The sequence below is a fragment of the Amblyomma maculatum genome, chromosome 4 (assembly GCF_055883805.1).
Source record: "Amblyomma maculatum isolate TAMU_Amacu chromosome 4, ASM5588380v1, whole genome shotgun sequence".
NCBI lineage: Eukaryota > Metazoa > Arthropoda > Arachnida > Ixodida > Ixodidae > Amblyomma > Amblyomma maculatum.
The window spans coordinates 174,879,141-174,900,996 of NC_139347.1; the positions used below are offsets into that span (position 1 = coordinate 174,879,141).

The 21,856-nt window shown below is 43.6% G+C and overlaps 2 long non-coding RNA genes across 5 annotated transcripts; one reads left to right on the forward strand and one right to left on the reverse strand.

Annotated features, from left to right (window-relative positions):
• Positions 1 to 659: 659 nt before the first annotated feature.
• Positions 660 to 14,827, reverse strand: LOC146193518 (uncharacterized). 4 transcript variants are annotated; one of them, XR_014706856.1, is made up of 4 exons: positions 14,575 to 14,827; positions 12,988 to 13,044; positions 2,483 to 2,685; positions 660 to 839 (listed from the first exon to the last, which is right to left on the reverse strand). It is a non-coding gene; the product is annotated as an uncharacterized LOC146193518 (long non-coding RNA). The 4 variants fall into 4 exon arrangements; XR_014706859.1 differs by having other exon boundaries at positions 12,988 to 13,076; XR_014706857.1 differs by lacking the exons at positions 12,988 to 13,044; positions 14,575 to 14,827 and adding an exon at positions 8,472 to 8,543.
• A 5,562-nt stretch (positions 14,828 to 20,389) lies between these two features.
• On the forward strand, positions 20,390 to 21,105 carry LOC146193519 (uncharacterized). The gene is made up of 2 exons (XR_014706467.1): positions 20,390 to 20,515; positions 20,963 to 21,105. It is a non-coding gene; the product is annotated as an uncharacterized LOC146193519 (long non-coding RNA).
• Positions 21,106 to 21,856: the final 751 nt, after the last annotated feature.

Consider the following 21,856-nt stretch of genomic DNA (forward strand, 5'->3'; position numbering starts at 1 on the left):
GTTAATCCCGCCTTTCAACGATCGCAGGGATGACTTCGATGTATACCTGAATGGTTTTGAGCATGTCGCAGAAAGGCCTGAAGGCCTAACGCCTCAAGAGCGAAGAAACAAGACTGTTGTTTGATTGGCACCAAAACATGGCTACCTGCAGAGGCTGCAGGAGCCACTACCAGGCGCCGACTTTATTTCCTTCGCCGGGCAGAGCGTAATACCCGGGTTCCCGACGCCATCCAGAGGGCGCGACAGGATCTCCCGCCTGGACTAGAAGTTGAAACGGGCGGACAGCCGGCGATGGCACTGAAGCAGCACATCAGGCGGCGATGCGAGACTGCTCAGTGCGGTCTCCATGTAAGCCGGCTAAAGGCAGTCTAGGCTGACGGCCTCTATTGGAAAACGCAGTGCCACTGGGAGACACTGGGCCAGTGTCATACCTGATTATCGGACCAGTGTGGCACTGCATACTGGCACACTGGCCTACACTGGCATGCTGGCCTACACTGGCATGCTGGACTACACTGGCATGCTGGCCTACACTGGCACACTGGGTGACACTGGCACACTGGGTGACACTGTGCTGGCACACTAGTCAGCATACAGACCACACGTGATACTAGCATGCAGGACAGAATACACCCTGCACAGAAGCGGGTGCTGCCCTGTTCCCATTGACTGTAACGTAGAGCTTCGCATGATATATGCAATTTTATTTTCACACATTTCCTTCTGACGGCCCACACGACTGACTTCTGCAAACATATCATCAATGGCTTTTCGGTCCGAGATCCTTTTGGCAGTCGACATGTCACTTGGGTTTTCAGTGACCACCTTTTGTATTAGATCTAAAAAAAAAGAGAAGATATGCATAAGTAACAGAAGCAAAATGGTGTTTAAGGTCATGGTTCAGAATTACACTGTTGATCTGCCACTAATTTTAACATTCATTTCACAGGGGTGCAATAGAAGAAATAGGATTTGTAGCAATTTTTGGAGCAGCAAAATCCGTATTTGGAGCAGCTCATAGGAGAAAAAAAAACCTGCGCTTTGCAGAATGAATTTAAATTTTGAAGCCATTAGCCAGAGAAGAAACCTTACCTTCGGGGCAAACAAACAAAAAATGTGTGAATATCGGACCGTATGGATGTGATCCAAAGGAAATCTAGCAAGGGCCACCTATTACAGGCGCTTGGCATATTTCGTTCGAGAATCTAGCGTGCACCTCTTTCTGTAAGCATTTTGTACCGCAAGGCGTGGCATCAAACAAAAAAAGAATGTTAGCCATACAACCAAGGTTAATTTTTCAAAAAAAAAAAGGATACAAAAAGCTAAAGAATGTGCTTTTTTTTGCATCTAGCGCGGTTTGACAATGTCATTCAGAGATTCTTGCTTGCAAGACTCTTAAAACAATATCTTACTGTCTGCAAAATTCATAGCTTGTGTCGCGCGACGACAGCTCCAGTCGAGATTCAAAGCCATCAGCCTGCTATCAGCCTGCTATCAGCCTGTGCTTAAATGCGAGCGCAGTACCAAAAACAAAAATCTTCATTCAAAAGCACAAAAAAAAAGCAACCCAAAGGCGAAAGGGCAAATGCCAAAAGCAGATAGGAAAGCAAGTCGTATATATTCGTATAAGCAAGGCTATATACTTCGTCCACAGAGCAATTTAGATGTTCCGGCATCCATAAATGTTATTTCTGACAGTCTTGGGCTACATTGTGGTGTTATGGAATTCAAAATTTGGCTGCTGCGCGTTTCCCGACATGCCGATGCCTCCCCTCCACCCCACCCCCCAATTTATTATCACCAACAGAAGCCATAACTGATGCATCTCCTACACTATCTGACGGGAAAGTGAGTATTGAGTCTATCAACTAGAATGCATAAAAACAACCTTGCTGCACATGAATAGCCCCAACAAAATACAGAAAACTTCCAGAAGCGACATAAAAAAAAAGCTAGATACACCCATTAAAAGCATGCGGTGCCTAAAACAAAGCATGGAAGTATTACTGCAAAATCAAAAATACTACCACGCCCCTTTTAGCAGTGCAACGCAGTAGCAGTGGTGCCTCGTTACAAATGGCCTCTATGCATTAAAAGGATACTTCACCGCACGAACTGTGAGCCGTGCGTTGAAGCATCCTCAAACCGCAACAGTTCAGCGTACTCAAAGTGGAGGAAGCACATGAATGCTAGAAAGGAAAATATGGGTAGGCGTTAGAACGGCATGAAGCCATCTCAAAATAAAAATAAAAGGCCAGTGACATGCTGGAGTGTCTGAAACGTCACGACTGGCTATATCACGGTCGCAGAAAGTTGTCTTCGAGCATGGCAAATTTTTGCGGCCGTTCGGCGCATTTTGGTGCAAATTCAGCAAGTTTTGCGCACGCAGAATTATGCTGCTGTATCAAAATGGCACAATCGGCACAGCTGTTGCAGCATTGATTTCAGCAACAAGCATAAAACGAAACCTAGTCATGATTACCATCACTTTCTTAGGGGTTGCCGACATCTCTGGAACACCGCCTGCAGTCCTTCTGCAATGCTGGCCCGTGAGGCTTCTCTCTCAACTCCGCAGGTGTCCAGAAATACCATCACCATTTCCCGCTCCACTTTTGTCTCATTTTTCTTGCTTGTGATAAATTGAACTTTTCTCTCGTTGATGTACAGATTCGACCCAAAGTGAACCTGCAAGCACAAAATTGGCACACATAAAATATGTATATATAGAGGGTGGAAAAAAGAGGCACAGTCATCCATAATGAGAATTTGCAACACTAAGATGAGTTCAAAAAGTACTTCAGTGGTTATTTATGTGGTTTACATCACAAAGTGACTCAGGCTATAAGAGACGCCACAGTGGAAGGCTCCAGAAATTTATACCACCTAGGGTTCTTCCACATGCAAGGCATCGCACAGCACAGTGGCGCCTTGCTTTTCACAAACTTTGAAAAGTGCCCACTGCCACCAGAACTCGATCCTGCATCCTTGAGTTCAGCAATCGTTGCCCGGAATCAGATCGCAGACAGCCAATTGCAGAAGGCTTTGATGTATTCAACTTCCGTTTTGGCCTTTTTTGCGACAAGTTTTTCTATAATCCGTCTTGGACGAAGGAAGATCCTGCAGACGATCACTTCATTTCGTCCATGTGCATACGAGGGCATCGAGTCGATTGATTGGTAGGGTAATAAGGGAAAACAAAGGTTATAGAGTGGCTAGATATTGTTTACTTTCGAAAGGAGCTGGACGAAGTCACTGCTTGCAATGGAAGTCTGCATCGATGTGCAGGAGCACACCACGCACCAATGTGGTGTTTCCATTAGAAACCAGATGTGTTACATGAAATTTCATCAGTGTTATATCGTACTTCATGCTGTTAAGTGTTAGAAATGGAGTATTAGCCTAACTGTACTTCCCTAGACCAAACCGCGAGGCAGCAGTAACAGAGCAACGCTGAAAATGCGCTGCTACGTTTGTGCGGTGTGCACCAGTGGCAACGACAGGAGTTAGCGCAGTGATGGCACGACTCATCGCCAAGGATTGTCGCTTCACATGGTTACGACTTAAATGTTAGCTCCTTTAAATGGCTTAATATTGCTTCAATAACATTCCCCATCCAGCTTGGCACGGGAAAATGCTGTGCATTCTAGACACTTATCGCACTATGGCTGTATTCGCACTTTTGCAGATGTTGCATGTGTTCGTGATCAGGGTGTCCGGCCCGGCCCACCCAAGCTAAATATACCTGGGCCCAGACCAAGCCCAAGGGCTTCTGAGCAGCCCCAGCCTGTGCACAGCTCTAGAACCTACCTTAACTATAAAGCAGGTTTGGGGGTGCAGGTTAACTGCAAATTTTTTCCAGGGGGAAGGGGGAGGCAGTGGTCACTGCACAACAATGTAGTCCATGTAGTCCGCCATTCCCATAGCCATCAACGCTTATCAAACAGATAAGGAGCCAACAGAAGGCAGAGGCAAATCCACATCCATAGCATAGTCTTTATTCTCCATGCCATTGGTCGCTTTGTTCTGCCAGCAGTTGTTAGGCCTTTTGCAAGGTACTGTTTCAACACCCTATCAACACAGTTTGCACCGATAGCCTTTGTTTTGGTGCCATGAGTGCGACTCGGCAGCAGTCTTTCACAGCGAAAAACAAGCTAAAGGTTACGAACCAGTTTTTTTTTTACCCTCACGCGCAGACTGCTAGCGCGCTCCTGCTCTCGACACTAGGCAACATCTGTCAGGCGCGCGTGACAGGGGACTGCAGGACTGTGGGTCATGCGGATGCCCCGTGTTGAATAAGTGTTTGTGAGCGATCATTCTTCAATGCTGTCGTTAACGCACTGTACCGCTTATGCATGGAGGTGTATGCTGTGTCTCGCTACTCATACCTGTCCCTGTTCCAGAGAGTACAACAGCATTTTAAAGCGCACTGTTCTTTTCTTGAAGCAATATACGAAGGTAGTCGACCATGCAGGTTGCAAACTGTAAATCGCCGTTTATGTGCAGTGGCGGCGTTTTTTTCTGAGACTGCCCTTCGCATAATTCACACGTTTCGCTTTTTACTTTTTTGATTCTGCGAATGAGAATGTAAAATTTCGGACCGGACTCCATGATGTGAGATGTAACCAGATCTGAGAGCGTCGCACTGAAGGTTGCTTAGGCAAAACGCGTTTTCGGCCACCAGTGGTTTGTCTTTGGCTTTCGTTTGCCGTTCCTTAACAGCAGTGTAAGTCTGACCATGGGCGAGTTGGTAATCCAAGAGAGTGCAGACAGCGAAAAAAAAAAAAAATACTAGCACAAAAGTTTTTTTTTTGTTTATGGTGCTGTGTGCAATTTGACTGTAAGCAATACAAATTGTTATTTCCTTATTACAGAGAAAAGTATGCGTGCAAAACATTTGAGCGGAATAGCTTTTTGCTGTCAGCATCTCCCCGAAACACAACACAATTTCATTACATGCTTTGACCTGGCCCAAATGGCTAAACAGCTCTTTCACACACACTGAAAGCACTGAAATAGAATATACTTGTATTCAGCTGCTACTGTGTTAATATTTGTTCAAAACTTAAAAGAAATAGAGAAACTGTGTTGTGTCCTCTAGTGGTGGCTCTGTAGATAGGGCTCTTCACTGCCGAGCCAGAAGACGTGGGTTCGATCACGGAAGCTATGGCCGCTCTTCGATGAAGATGAAGGCGCTTGTGATGTCATGTGATGTGTTGTGTGATGTCAGCGTGCGTTAAAGAACCCCAGGTATTTGCTAAATTTCCAGAGCACTTCACTACGGCGTACCTCATTGCCGATGCCACTTTTGGATGCTAAACTCCATATACCACTGATAACAGAGTTGTCATGCTCCAGCTAGCATTTCTTTGCTGCAGTTTCTTCCTTTGGCATGTACAAAAATGCTTGAAACGCAGGCATTACGGTTTGATAGGCACTAGATTTTCCAGGGATAAAATGAAACGATCCTAATGCGGTGGTATGTATAAAGCACAAAAAAACTTGCCTGCTGTTAGCCTGTCGACTCAGATGCGCACACCGCGATAATTTGTTGGTGTTAATGGCACACACCACGCTAACAACAGCACAGCGCAATTGGTGAGGTTCGAAATGGCTGGTATGAAGGAAGAGCTCACTAGAAGTGAAATTATATGCGAGTCGTATGCAAGAGTAATGGTTTGGTTTGGTTCGTGGGGTTTAACGTCCCAAAGCGACTCAGGCTATGAGAGACGCCGCAGTGGAGTACTCCGGAAATTTAGAGCACCTAAAGGTTCTTTAACGTGCACTGACATCGCACAGCACAACGGGCGCCTTGCTTTTCGCCTCTATCGAAAAGCGGCCGTTGACGGCCGGGATACGATCTCGCATCCTTGGGAACAGTATTCGAGCGCCATAACCACTGCGCCACCCCAGCGGGGTGCAAGAGTAATGCTTGCAATTGTTCAGACATTTTGTCATCAGTAAGGCACCAAAATGACAGCATTATAGCGCAGTTGCATGCTGAGCATCAAACACAGTTAACGTGAATGTAGTACTAAATCCCACTAATAACTAGTCGATTTTAACTTTACGACAATGAAAATAAACTTGCTCCAACACAATCACGCCATGAAAATATTTTTGGCAATTTTGTCTAGCTCCCGAACGCTAGCTGAACATGGCTACTGAACAGGCACGGTCCCGCAGTCCCCAAGGAAGTGTCCCCGTGGCGGCGCGCCGGCAAAAAATGGCCGCGCCCGGGAGCAGCTATAAATCTGGTCTATAGCCACTGGAAATTTGCAACAAAGCTGCAGCAAAACAAAATGACATCGAAGAGTTCTGCATTCGCAAGTGGAGGAAGACAAAAAAAAAATCTTGAAACAATTACAAGCGTTTCGTGGCCTGAAGACTGAATTCCATTCCGTCCCCCTTTATTCACTACATAGTGAAGTGTGCCTTTTTTGGAGAAAAATTAATTTTGGGTAAAAATTAAGAATAGAGTACAGAAATGCAGGGATGTAACAGCTGAAATAGGATTTGTAACAATTTTAAGAGCAGCAAAATCTTAATTTTTGGAGTAGTAATATCCATATTTGGAGCAGCTGAACGGAAAAAAAGCTGCACTTAGCAGCAGCATGAAGTTCTGGAGCCATTAAACAGGGAGGAAACATTACTCTCGGCACAAAAAAATGAAAAGATGTGAACATCGACAGTATGAATGTGATCCAAAGGAAATCTAGAAAGGGCCATCTATCACCGGCACTTAGTATATTTCTTTTAAAAATCTGGCATATACCTATTTTTGTAAGTAAGCATTTTGTATTGCAAGGCATGCTATCACACTAAGAAAAAAAAGAATGTGAGCCATAAACCCGAGGAGGTTAATTTTTCAAACTTCCGGGACTGAATAAAAAACCAAAATCTAGAGAATATTCATTCCTTTTTTTCTGCATCTAGTGCGGTTTGACGATCTTAATCCTGGGATCTTATGCCCCACCGGGGTGGCGCAGACAACTATTCCCAAGGATGCGAGATCGAATTCCGGCCTTGGCGGCCGCTTTTCGAAGGGGGCAAAAAGCAAGGCGCCCGTGTGCTGTGCGATGTCAGCGCATGTTAAAGAACCCTAGGTAGTCGAAATTTCCAGCGTCCTCCACTACGGCGTCTCTCATAGCCTGAGTCGCTTTGGGGCGTTGAACTCCACAAAACACAAACAAAACAAACTTATGGGATCTTATCTTGCTCGGAAGACTCGCAAAACAATGTTTTACTGTCTATGAAATCTACAGCTTGTCTCGTGCAAGTGCAGCTCCGGAAGAGCTCAATTGGAAGCCTATGCCCAAAAGTTACCGCAGTACAAACACATAACAAAAAGCAATGCTGGTTCAAAAGAAAACGCAAACAAATACCAAATACAAGAAAAACAGCAACCAAAAGACAAAGGGGCTATACCGAAAGCAGATAAAGTGCGTAATAAGCAAAAAAAAAAATTAGCGAGAATGTCTTCGGCCTGTGACTGACTCTTCCTAGAGGTTGGCAATGACGGTTTTGCCTGAATATTTTGATTAAGGGGAGCAGGGCGATGAGTCGGGATATTAAGTTAAATATTTCATGCACAGAACAGACTGCAGAAAGGGTTAACGCAGAGTGTTCAAAGCCAATCAAGATTCTTAATTATGAACTTCACTTTGAAGGCGAACAGCCAGCCACCTGTCAGAAAGGCAAATCATCCTTTGACACCATTTATATCACTCCAAGTGATGAGCGGTTGCAACACAAGTGGTTGTTCCAAGTAGCTAGATTTTCATTCAAGTACATTCAAATCTCGTTACTACAAACACGTTAACATAAATATGTTAGCAAACAGAGAGAGTCGGTGCAATGAAGTATGCACCCGATGAAGCATTGCACAAAGCGGAAGGTATAGAGGTTTTTAATCAGTCGCGTGCTGCACGCAGTAGAAGAAAATAATTTATTTCTTCAAAGGAAGCAGCTTTGAAGTTCGTGAAACATTTTCATTTCAGATCTGGCTTTTATGCATGTCTCTACTGCCAAGATACATCATTTTCATACCAAGATTAGATCACTCCCTTATAACCACTAATTTTTCAGTACCGTGATAATTCAAAATAATGAACCATTTTAGCCCAACATGATTCATAATATCGAGATTTGGCCATGAAAATCCAGTGCCCAGAAAAATTCAAGGCATTCCACTTTTTTCTTGCTGTGATACATGGATGCATATTATAAACGAGTAAACAGGATACTTCTAGATAGTTTCATTTTACAAATGCCTTAAAGCCATGCACCTGTCAAAATATATGAAGTCTGTGCTAGCACCACACCATATTAAAGTGCTGTTTTAGTTTTCCAGGCCATATGTAACTGCATTAAATAGGATAAGCAGAACATGCCACATCATACAACATGCACACGTTAACTAATACTCTTGAAAGATCAAAAGTCACAGCCTTCTAGCTTTGTTAGGGGCTTACATTTCTTCCCGTGACTTCAAAGAGCTGAACACGAGGCGGAGAGGTGGGGGGGGGGGGGGGGGGGGGCGCCAACTTTCGCATGGGCCATGTTGACTGAAAGGGAAGGTGAAAAATACAGGTCAAATATGAGATACTTGTATGGACTCTGACATAAGCAAGTGACGCTCCAGATACCTTTTGCAATGACAATAAAATGCACGGCACCTGCTTCTAATAAAGTAGCCAAGTATGTACAAAAGGACCAAAAACAGGCAACAAGGTATTTATAGCGCAAAAAGCATTATGGGGTGTATGTAATAGACAGTAAAGCAACACTAGTAGCAGGTCTGGAAAAATTATATCAGCAGAGATATATCCATTGCAGGCCTCTTTCATATTCTTACAATTAACCCGGTCCTCTGCTAGCTGCATCCACTTGACCCCTGTGAACTTCTTAAATTCATCCGCTCACCCAACTTTCTGCTGCACCCTGCTATGCTTTAGTTACCTTGGAATCCAAGTTGTTGCCCTAAGTGACCATCCACTATCTTCTGTTTGATAAACAAGTATGTGGCAGTTTTATCAAACATTATTTACGTAGTGTCCAAAAACATCAAACAAGAATATTTAGGGTGCCTTCTATGGACACAGTAATGAGGTTGAGCCTTGTGGAAGTAAACAGTATGTGCATATTTTCATTTCTGAGGGCTTTATCTTTGGTTATGTAGGCTGCTGCTAGAATGTCTACATATAAAAAAACCTCCAAAACAAGAGAATTAGAACAAAACTAAACTCAATAAGAATGAATATACATCATTCCAAGACTACATCCTCCCATTCCTTGAAAAAAAAATTGAGCAGTGCATCCTCGATTATGCCAAAATGGTAGGTGGATGCCACTGTAGGATGGCTCGAAGAGAGCTACTGAATGAACACAGTAGGTAATAAACAATGCAATCACTTATACTTAAAAGAATACAGTATACATCGAGATGAAAGTGAATGCAGGTTGTCTGGTGCCTTGTTGATGAAGGCAGCTGATGTACGATCAACGACTGTGCCAGTAACACCAACAAATTATCGCGGTTCGTTCATCGGAATCGACAAGGTAACAGCACGCAAGTTTTGTTGCGCTTTATTTATAAACAACGGAGCATTAGGATCGTTTCTTTTCATCGCTGGATAATCTAGCACCTATTAAACAGTAGTGCCTTCATGTCAAGCATGATACTTTTTTTTGATCCTGCACGTACATTGTCATACACGCCAAAGGAAGAAACTGCAGCAAAGAAATGCTAGCTGGAGCATGACAACTGTTTTTATGTGGTATATGAAGTTTAGCGTCCAAAAGTGGCATCGGCTATGAGGTACGCCGTAGTGAAGTGCTCCGGAAAGTTAATGAATGCCTGGGGTTCTTTAACGTGCGCTGGCATCGCACACCACACAAGCGCCTTCAGCTTCATCTTCATCGAAGAGCTGCCATAGCTTCCGTGATCGAGCCCATGTCTTCTGTCCCAGCAGTCGAGAGCCCTATCCACAGAGCCACTCGCTGGAGGGCACAACCCAGTTTCTCTATTTCTTTCAAGTTTTGAACAAATATTAACACAGTAGCGGCTGAATAGGAATATTCTCTATTTAGATGCTTTCGGTGTATGTGAAAGATCTGTTTAGCCATTTCGGCCAGGTCATAGCATGTAATGAAATTATGTTTTTGAGTCTTAGGCAGAAATCACAAAAAGCTACTACGCTCAACCATTGTTCATGCGGATATCTCTTTGAAACAAGGAAATAAAAATTTGAATTGCTGATAGTGGGAGTGCAGACAGCCCAAGCAAAAAAAAAGAAACAAATCGGCTCTTTGAAATAAGGAAATAAAAATTTGAATTGCTGTTAGTGGGAGTGCAGACCGCCCAAGCAAAAAAAAAAAAAAAACATCGGAAACGTAGCTCCACTTTTTTTTTTTGCGCTGTCTGCACTTGTGGATTGCCCAACTCGCCCAAGCGTCTGTTATAATCGGACTTAAACTCGCGTTAAGGAATGGCAAATGAAAGCCAAAGACGAACCACTGGTGGCCGAAAACACGCTTTGCCTAAGCAACCTTTAGTGTGAAGCTCGCCTATCCGGTTACATCTCGCACCATGGAGTCTGGTCCAAAATTCGCAGAATCAAAGAAGTAAAAAAGCAAGACATATGCATTCAATGCTTGTGAAGGGCAGTCCGTGAAAAAAAATACGCCACTGCTGCGCATGAACGCTGATTTACAGTCCGCACCTGCATGGTAGCCTTCCTTCGTATATTGAGTCAAGAGGACAGTGCGTTTCAAAATGCTGCAGTATTATGTAGAACAAGGACAAATGTGAGTAGCAAGGCACAGCACACACCTACATGTGTAAGTGGTAGAGCGCGTTAACTACAGAATCTGACAATGATTGCTCACAAACACGCATATTCAACGCGAGGCGCCTGCGTGATCTGCAGTCCCGCAGTCCCCATACATACGTCGCCTGGTGTCTAGAGCAGGAGCGCGCTGGTAGCCTGCGCGTGAGGGTAAAAAAATCTGGTCTATACCAAGCAGATATGTCTGGCCAACAATAACTGTTAGCAAGGTAGCGTCCAAGCAACAAGTACAAAACCAAGATCATCACTCACATCGTCCAAACAAGACAGTCACTACTCTCGCCACAGACACAAACTTAAACAAAAAATAAACATCTGCAGCTGCCACGAATTAGGTTCACATTCCCTCCCAATACATCTAAATGTGTCCGCTTTCTGAGTTTCAACGAAAAAAAAACACATCAAGGCAACCCTCCTTTCAATTGCTGATCACCTTGGCCAATCTGGTCAGCTGCAATTCATTACAAAACACGACTGCTTTTGCACCAGCTTTCTTCCTCACAAACATAAAATTCTTAATTTCCTGGGTTGCCTTCTCTTTGCATAGGCCAGCCGGAGCTGCGAAGCCCCGTTGTTTGTCAGTTTGAAGAAGACGAAGGTTATTCCTCAGAAGGTATTTAATGTCATTGATTTTTTAGAGGAATAACCTTCGTCTTCTTCAAACTGACAAACAATGGGGCTTCACAGCTCCGGCTCATCTTCCGAGAAGTCCTCAGTAAGTCTTCAAGCCCATCCAAAAAGCATTCCTCATGCACCACACATCCCTAGCAACAACTCATAAACAGCCTTCAAGAACTGAAATTTCATTTTTGCACAAGGACAAAGAGACATCAATGAACCATGTGCTGTCTTTCTTTTGTATCTATAACGCCTCAAAAATTTCTCTGCCAATCCTATTCCGACTCTTGCCTAATAAGAAGATCTTAGGCAATTAAAAAGAATTTTATGCTTGTGAAGAAGAAATACACAGCAGCTGACCAGATTGGGCAAGGCAATCAGCGATTCAAATAAGGGTTCCCTTCATATGTCTTTTGTGTTGAAATTCACAAACCGGACTCATTGTTTAGATGTATTGTGCGTGAATGTGAACCTGATTCTTGGCAGCTGCAGATGTGTGTTTTTTTTAGTTTGTGCCTATGTGGCGGGAGTTTTAACTCTTGTTAGAAGATGTGAGTGACAGTCTTGGTCTTGTATTTGTTGCTTGGATGCTACCTTGCTAACATTTACTATTGGCCAGACATATCTGCTTGGGATAGAAGATGTGTGCGAGTGTGCTGTACTTGAGAGTAGAGGAAGAAGTTGTGGCCGAGTGTGCAAGAGGAAATTCGGGTACAGTTTTGTATTACAGTTTGTAGTGTGTGCCTGTTTCGTGTTTGTTTCTATGTGTTTGTCTAGGCTTCACTGCAATTCTGAGTATTATGCACCAACTCACCCCATAAGCTGCTACACCACCCTTTACTGACTATCAAGGAGGTGACAAATTATGAATGTAACATACCTCATCGGGAGCTTTGAAAGATTTGAATGCCTTGAGGATGTTCTCCATCTCAATGTGATTCGCCTGGCACTTCCATTTCCTTTTCCGGTTGGACATTATGAGGCCTTTGAAGAAGACAAGTCGCTCACAGATTAGCGTGCAGTTGAATAGATGATCCTTCAGTTGATCAGCTCCAGCGTTCTGCTGCCACCCTCATAGTAGTCAGCTGACCTATCTATTTTCCTTTCAATAAATCTTGCTCTGTAGACATACCGGTTTTCTAAAATAGCCAGTTTGCAATGACCTCACAATGCAAAACCGTTACTCAGCAAGCACCTTTACGATTCTCAAGGAGGTGGTAGCTAATCATACTATTATAATAAAATGAACCCCAAGTGATATTGCTCATACACTTTCACTTACTATTTAGAGGGTCACAATGTATCTAATACTGCACACATGTTAGCCTCATCTTGCAAAGCACTTTTGAATTGGTCCCTCATCCAGACAATAAGTGTTGCATGTATAGGCTACAGCTTTAAGAAATGGACTGTCCAACTGGACCACATCACAAATAAAACTGCACTTAATAAATACCCTAACTATTATGTACAGCTCTTTTGAGCGCAGCTGGTCATGGCGTGATGACAGAAAACTCCTTACCTTAGCAGACTTGGTGACTTTGCCAAGAATCAGCCTTGGCACTGGGGTCCACGATATCTTAAAAGAAGCCATCAGCTCTCAGAGACCTTCTGCATGACAACACACAAAAGACATGAGAAGAGCTCGCATAGAAGCTTTTGTTAAATGCCTGGCAAACAAGAAAATCTCATTTAACCATATCAGTGGATAGAACCTAATATGGTATGATATCCAAAATGAACACAAGTGCATGATGTATAGAATTCGTGAAACTGCTCCAACACTCTGCCCAAGTTTGCTGAGCTGCTCGTAATGGCAAAGTTATGAATTCAAGCTCTGTCATATTAGGTCCAAATATGCAATCACAAAAACTATAAGCGGTAAGGGATAAATATGTGCAGCTACATGACATAAGCTCGTGTCTTGTCTTGAAACTGTTTCCCTTCCACATGTTATTGCCAATAAGCATACAGGCAAAAATGAGTTAAAACTTCCTCCTCAAAAGGTCCTCTTGTTTGTGTACAGGCACGCTGACTGAGCTCTTCCGATATATAAAACTAACAAGGGACGTTCTGTACCAAACGTCCCGGAGGTTGCACTCAACCTGATTTGTCCAAAAACATTCCCGATGACTCATCCCAAGGCATAATTGAAAGCTTAAAATTGCTCCAAAACATTTTTCTGAGTTCAGCAAAATTCAAATGTTTCAAAAAAGCGAGAAACCAAGTATCACATTCAATAAACAATAAAGCATTCAAAATATTCGAAATCTTTCCTTAAACATTGTCTAAGAAATCCTCAAAGTACATAAATTTTCATTTCGTTACAACTATCAACAAGCTTTTGGGAATTAGAAAATAGCCATATTGCTTCCCTAGATGTCATTTATAACCAATGTTACATCTAGTAAATCAGTGTATATCGAAATAGAAAACAGTTTGCAGAAAGAAGTGCATGTTGAACCATGAAGATATGTTGGTGTCAGCCTGGAAGGGTTACAGTAAAAAAAAGAACGAACGTTAAAGCGCTAGGTAGAGCAGCTTATTGTCTTTCATTTCTGAATTTTTCATCGCGTTAACTGGTGCTTTAAGAGAGAAAGTAATTTTTGATGTCAAGCTCACTGCTGCAAGTTGCGTCGCCTTTTAGCGCCCCTTCACCGCAGAGCACAGCTGGAATGTAATAGCACACTTATCCGAAGAGCAGAGCACGCGACAGTGCGAAGTCCACACAGCTGCGGTGAGCGTTCGCGCAGAGGGTGCCTCGTTCGCATGAGGGGGGTGGGGGAGTCTCATGAACACCTGTTCGACTAATCTTTCGATGTTTGCCTGAAATGCAGACCATACTTAAGAACAATAACGTCTGGTAGCAGCGGTAAAAGCATTATACAGTAGGTCGTGGGTAAAAGCGTCGACGGCGCCTTGCACAGCGGTGAAAAGACAAGAGACAAAGCAACTTGCGGCTATAGAGCTCAAATAATTTCTTTTTGCGCTTTTATCAAGCAGTATCTAGATGAAAATTTTGGAAATGAAAAACAATATACTGTTCTGCGTAACCTCCTATTGCTCGTAAGCACTGCTTGAGAGCATACAGAAGTGGAGAAAGGCTTACCACTGACGTATTCCCCGCTGCCTTCGACTGCATACTGAGACGACACAAACACTTGAGACGAGGACGGATCCACCGCTGTTAGTAAACGACGCGCGCTGTGGTCAGGGAGCAGCTGATGCCAACATGGCACGCAGGCAGAAGTAAAATACGGCAGAAAGCACAAAGATAACCCAATATACAATAGGCCGTGGGCCACACAGACCGTTGACCGTTGATACACACCAGTGACCAGCGCCTGTACACACACATGCGAACTGCCAAGCAGTTACTTGTGAGTAGTAGTATCGTAGTATTGTATACAAAAGTGCAGCAATAATTAACAATCATTTTATTAATAATATAATAAAAGTGAGCCTGTTTTTGAAAGGTTTTGAAAGCCAAAAATTGAGCATAAGTTTTCTTTTATTTTCAACCAATGGGAACCAGAAATACCATCGGCAGCCGAGACGCGGGAAGTTTGAAATTATGGATTGTAGCGGCGTTCAAAATTGCAAACCAATCAGCCTACTATCTGTTACATATAATGGTGTTTACTAACGTAATCACAAAATCGCTAACACAATTACGACAATCTTAGACTTCAATCAAGCAAAAGATCAAGCAGGTTTTCGAAAATTTCATGTCCATATCATCAATCAGGTGGTAGCAAAATGCTAGGAATATAATAACCAATTAAGCTACCAGCCCTTATACATAGCATTCATTGATTACGAAAAAGCATTTGACTTAGTAAAAACCTCGACAGTCATGCAGGCATTGTGAAATCAGGTTGCAGACGAGCCGTTTGTAAAAGTACTGGATTAAGATATATATAGCGGCTGTACAGTAACCATAAGTAATACACTCTGAAGGGCTGGTTGGTTCATACTAATTGAACGGGTAAAACTGCGCAAAATAGACAGGACGTAAGAAACACACAGGCACAAACAAGGCGCAGACGCAGTTTTACCCGTTCAATCAGTAACCATAGTTCTGCATAAAAAAAGTAAAAAAAATTCCCATATAAAAAGGTACTACGCAAGGAGACACGACCTACCCAGTACTGTTCACAGCTTACTAAGAGGAAGTATTCAGAGACTTGGAATGGGAGCAGTTGATAAGGGCGGATGCCAGTAATCTGCAATTCTCGAATCGCGGTAATCTGCGAAGTAGCTCACGGGATGAACTGCAAAGAAGGATGATGACCGAGACAGGAAAAGCAGAAAGGTAGGCTTCAAAATCAATATGCAGAAGACTAAGGTAATGTTCAACAGCCTCGGGAAGGTAGGTTCACAATAGGTAGCGAAGCGCTGGAAGTAGAAGGCAAATATATCTAAGGGAACAAAATGTAGCGCACCAAGATAAGGGCAGAGAAAGAAGACACACACAGCGCTGTCCTTGTCTTGGTGCGCTACATTTTGTTCCCCTCGATCATGTACCAACAAGCCCAAGTATCTACCCTTCTGAAATATATCTACTTAGGACAGGTAGTAACTGCATCCAGACCATGGAAGGGAAATAACTAGGAGAATAAGATTGGGATGGAGCGCATTTGGCAAATATTCGCAGATTATGACTAGCAGCTTACCGGTATCACCCAGGAAGTATACAACAGCTGCATGTTACCTTACTCACTTTTGCGGCTGAAATGTGGAGGCTAATGAAAAGGGTTCTTTAAGAGAGATAACTGCTGAGCTAGTTGGCTGTCACATATAATTACAAGGTATCGAGTGCAATACAAATACACACAAGAAAGAGTTCAACATGGGCGCCCATGGTGTCCTCTTTCTTGTGTGTGTTTGTGTTGCACAGAATACCCTGTAAAAAGGTTCTTCTTAAGTTGAGGACAACGCAGGGGGCTATGGAACGAAAAATGATAGGTGTAACGTTAAGAGAAAGGAAGCACGTAGAGTGGGTCAGAGAAATAACTCGAGTTAATGACATTCTAGAGGAAGTAATGAATAAAAGAGCATGGGCAGGGCAGGTTGTGCTAAAAGAGGATAACCGATGGTCGTTAAGGGTAACAGGTTGGATTCCAAGGGAAAGAAAGCGTAGCAGGTGGCAACAGGAAGTTTGGTGGGTGGAAGTTGTTAAGGAAGTTCGCATGGGTTAAGTGGATGCAGTTAGCACATGACCGGGTAAATTGGAGGAATAGGGGAGAGGTCTTTGCCCTGCAGTGGGTATAGTCTGGCTAATTATGATTATTATGACCAATGTCCAAACTTGGGAACAGTGGTGAATGTAAAGATTGCGTTATCCTGGGCACACAGCAGTAAATTGGCTCTGAAGGTATATTGACCGTGTCAAAGAGTGCACCTATGTACAACACATGCAGTGGTGTGCACAAACTAGGTGCGAGAATTGCTGGTTAGTTTTTTGTGAAGTGCATCCAGCTTGGCATCCTTAGAAGAGTATTTGCAGTTTTGCTACTAAGTTGCAGAAGCTTGGTACACAGGGTGACTTTTTGTAATGCAGCAAGCCAATTTAAATGATCACGCCTTCTCTTTCTAACTTGTGGTCTTCTTTTTCATGTTGAAACAGAGCAATATGAAATGATATGGGACAACACGGCATGTCGCACTTATCTCAAACTTGCATACAGGTTTTGCGACGCAGTTTGTGTTTGATTTGAAATAATTTCGACCATTTAGGGTTTTTGAATATGTGTTACTAGCATTTTGCAGCACATAAAAACTCTGCTTCTTTTGAAACGTAATGTCTGTAGGTAAGATTTTATCATGGAGCTTTTAAAGCTACTGAATTTCATGACTAATTTTTTTGGCACTAATTAAAATGAAACAGTATAATGTTTCTAATCCATATCAGCTAATTAAATAGACCATTTTATTTGTATATCCTGATATTATTAAGGGGAAAATTCCTTTTTGTGCCAGAATGCAAATCACAAAACCATGCTGTTTACGGTTTGCACCACATTTAATTGTGTGCTTTCTGAGTTTGTTGGTTGGTTTGTGGGATTTAACGTCCCAAAGCGACTCAAGCTGTACAAGGTGCTGTAGTGGAGGAGTCAGAAAATTTAGAACATTTGGGGTTTTTTAACGTCACTGACATCACACAGCCTATGGGCGCCTTGCTTTTTGCCTCTCGAAAAGAGGCCGCCGTGGCTGTGATTTGATCCTGCATCCTTGGCCACAGAAGTCGAGCACCCTAACCACTCTGAATTAAGTCCTGGACACAAGCATTCTTTCAGGAGTTGTGCAGTATGTTTTGTAAGATTTTTTTTGTTTTGAAACAAAGAAGCTGTTCATGCTGTAGAACAAACTTAGTTGGTACACCTTTTCTCTATGCAGTGCATTCGATTTATGCACAAAAAGTTTTGGTTTGAAACAGGTGCAGATTTTAATTCTTAATTGTGAAATTATCAACAGTTAAAATCCTTTATGCAGTACCTAGACAATTCAAGCTGAAACTGCATCTACAATTGGCAGCAGTTCTATTTTTTATCTTGCTAATGGCTGTTCCATTGCTGTTCTTATGCTTCTGCTTTATCCATGTGGTGCATTGCTAGAGGGAGGAGGTATTTCTGCATTATACAATATTTCCATAGGTTAGCAGTGCAGTGCTACAAATCAAACCATCTCGAATAACAAAGTCGACATGTAATTTAGGCTCGGTGTTCTCCAAAGATTTCTTTTTCTTTGCTTTGAGAAGTGAAATGGATTAATGCTAATGAATGCTTGCTTTCCTACAAAATACTACTAGCATAATTATACACTGGAGATGCTGCCTGACAGAGTAATGGTGATTAATGTTGAGTGCAGCATTTATCTACATCTGAAAGCAGTTATTCTTTGATGTTTTCAATGAAATCTGTCAATGGTTTTCTGGCTCAAACTTCGTTCTCTTTTGAACAAGAGCCTACAGAGCCCTTGTAATTATCTCATGCATATCATAGTGAAAATCAGAATAGTGGGCGTGGAATAATAATTTGCTGTTTAATTATCAGGACCTGCACATTGGAGCAGCACTGCCAGTGCGGATATGGTTGTGCCTTGTACTGATGCAGCTGCTGTGAGGCTGGAGCAAAAAGGTTTACCAAGCAAAGCCCTGTTTGCGATGTTATAGAAGCATCTGGTACTGAGTAGATTAAAGGTGACACTTGAAAAAATAAATATGATTATGTACACGTGAACCATATATTGACACTGACCTTGAAATGACAATTTTTTCAGGTTCGCATCTGTTTGCACATGGTGACCGCTTAGAAGTGCCCGCACTCTTGGCGCTAATCTAGAACTCACGAAAGCACTCTCGTAAGGAGAAATTCAGGCTCGGTAGTTATCTAGTCTTCCTCAAACATCCCTGTTGCAGCGGAGCACACCTTTGCCTCGGCAGGCGCGACGGGCGGGGAATTCTCTAGACCTCAAACAGATTCAACATACATTTGCTGTAGCTGTGCAGTGAATATAAAAAGGCTATGGCTAAAGACATACGTCGGACGGACCCGATCAACGGCTTTAAAGGTACTACATCCGACGTACTCGGTGTGTTTTTCTTCGGGATCGTCGGAAAAGCCTGACAGATTCGGGAAATATATCTCACGGACCCGATCGGTGGTGTTTACGTCCGGCGGACACGATGCGTTTTTTTCTCCGGGATACGTCGGAAAACCAGGACGGATCCGAGGTCCTCGGATGTGTGATTGTAGCAATGGGTGATAGACTACGTGATGGCCTGATAGGTTTACGTGTTTTGGGCCGCGGCAGAGAAGCACAAGCGCATATGTAATCGTTGAGGCTGGTATCGATGACGGCCAGCCCGAGGCCCGCACGCCTGCTCATTTGGTTGGGTATCCTGTGGATTATTGTCTACGACGGTAGTTTTGTAGTTTCGATTCTTCAAAGTTTTCTCACTTCCATCAGTGATCAAATGCGTCACGTAACGCGTCGCTTTCTGCTGATGCTTTGCGGTGCTGCAAGTTGTATACAGACAAGCGGCGCTGAAAAAGCTGCTGCCCTAGCAAAAAAGACCAATAGGGTGCGTTATTGGTTTTATAAGAATCGGTATTGGTTCTGTAGGTATTCTATGTGTTTTATCTGCATTTCTATGAGACTTATTCAGAAACTCATAAATCTTATAGACTGGTACATATTTGTCCTATAGGCTTCATAGGTTTATCGGTGGGTTGTATAAGAAAAGTATCAGACCAGTGCAGAAGACCATACATCTTATAGGCTGATACATGCTTGTCTTGTAGACTATTACATATTGGTTCATGTGTCTGATACATCAGTATGCCTTTGTTTATGGGTCTTGCATGCAGGATCAGTACGTTGGAGATTTTAGGTCTTTGTCATTGTTTCCTTTTCCATCTCGGACACATCCCCAAAACTCACGCATTCATCCCGTTTATTGAGTGTTGCCGTAACGTACAATATTAGCCGCAATAACAATTGAGAACGCTGCGCGCGGTCTCAACAAACTACGTACAGTTGGAGCCGCAAGACGCGCGACGCTGTTGCTACTGGATCACTGAATGGAGATGGGAAAGCACGCGGATATAGCACGGTTCTGTCGGGGCCCAGCTCAGTCACAATCACCTACATGTGATTGAGAGGTGAAATGGATTGAGAGGCGCGCGTCCAATCAACTGCGACGCTGCAACCGCCGCCGAAGCGAGAGGAGTCGACATCGAGCACGCGACGAGTACGGCTCGAGCTGCCGACGCGGTAGCGCGATGCCGGCGGCGCTTCGCAGCGGAGAGGTAGGTTTCCTTTCTCTCACTCCCACTCCCGCGCAAGCGTTCCCGTGCTGGCCTCTCTATCCTCCTTTCCACCTCTCCTCTGGGCGCGCATGCGCAGCTCCGTAGAGGCATTGGCGCTGGCGCGATCGCTGATCGGGCGGCAGTTCGGTCGGTGCCCTGTGTTTATAAGTTTTCGCCGATTTTCGGGGTGCTTCTCTAGGATATCAACGTTCCAGCGCACGTTCAGCTTTTGATCAGGTGCGTGTGTATCACTTGCAACTTCGGGCTGACGTTTATACTTTGTCAGTGTATGATGTGGCTTTGCGTTGCAGAATGCCGTTGCCTGCACGCCAACAAAGGAATTTGAATCGCGCGGTGTGATATAACGCAGCGTCGAGTTTTAAAGCTGTCGGCACGATTTCTTGAAAGTATTGATGAAACTTTTTAGCGTTAATCTGTTTTCGAATATCGTGCGCACTGTGTTTAAGTGGCAGAACCTGTGGTGAGGCGCAAGGCGGAATGTTGGTTCAGCAGCTACCTCGGCGTTCAGTAATGGCGGCGCCTCTCCTAACTGCCTCCGAATGAATACGCACGCAATCGCGGTTGCCGGTATATGTGTGGACCGATTTTTTGAAGTCATGGTGGTGTCGCGTTCTTGAAATCGCTTATTTTTCAAGCTGTAACGCAATTTTTTATTTCTTTCAGGTGCCTTAGCATTCGAGAGACTACATCATCGGGCCGAAATCCGCAATCTTGGAATCGAGGGCTACCTGGATGCAGTCAATGTTTGGATTATGTGCCAGTATGCGTTGCCGCTGTCATTGTGGATTAAAATGTGTATACATGCACCTGCTGCGTAACTCATCCCTAGAAAATGGAACATAGCTGCCCTCTCCTTTCAGGTGTCCGGAGAGGTAAAACACCCGCAGCTACCCGATGAGACCAATATTCCATAGGGCCTACAAAACCAATAGGAAGCCTACTGGTTTTGTAGGTCTATCAGATTATTGACAGCTATGGGTGTACTAGCATTACAGACCTATCAGTTTATCAGATGCCATAGGACCGATAAAACCATAGCCTATACGACCAGTAAACAATTGACCTATAAAACCAATACTCCAGTAGACCTGTAAAACCAATCGGCTAGGATACCCATAAGACCAATACTCTGGCAGACCTATAAAACCAATATCAATAATCTGATAGGCTATTAGTTTTCTATCGGATTTTTTTGCTAGGGTGGGTACCGCCTGCGTGTCTCTAGTCCACCGTGATCTAATACAAGCATCGCGTCATTTTTGTTTGCTGTATGGCTGGAGGTATAGGCGCCGGTTTGTGCTTTTCGTGAGATGCGTGATGTCCGGACCACGGTCCGGACTACGTCCTGCGAGAGTGCTGTGATGAACGTGCGCTGAGCGTATTCACCACGACCTACTGTATTATACAGTAGGTCGTGGTATTCACATGGTGTTCACTTATGATCGCCGATCTTCCACGTGCATGTCAGTGTTTATTCAGTGGAAAGTCCGAAAACGCCGCGTAAAGAGAGCGTCGTAAACTTATTGACGCGCGCTGTGCAACAGTCAGACCAAAATA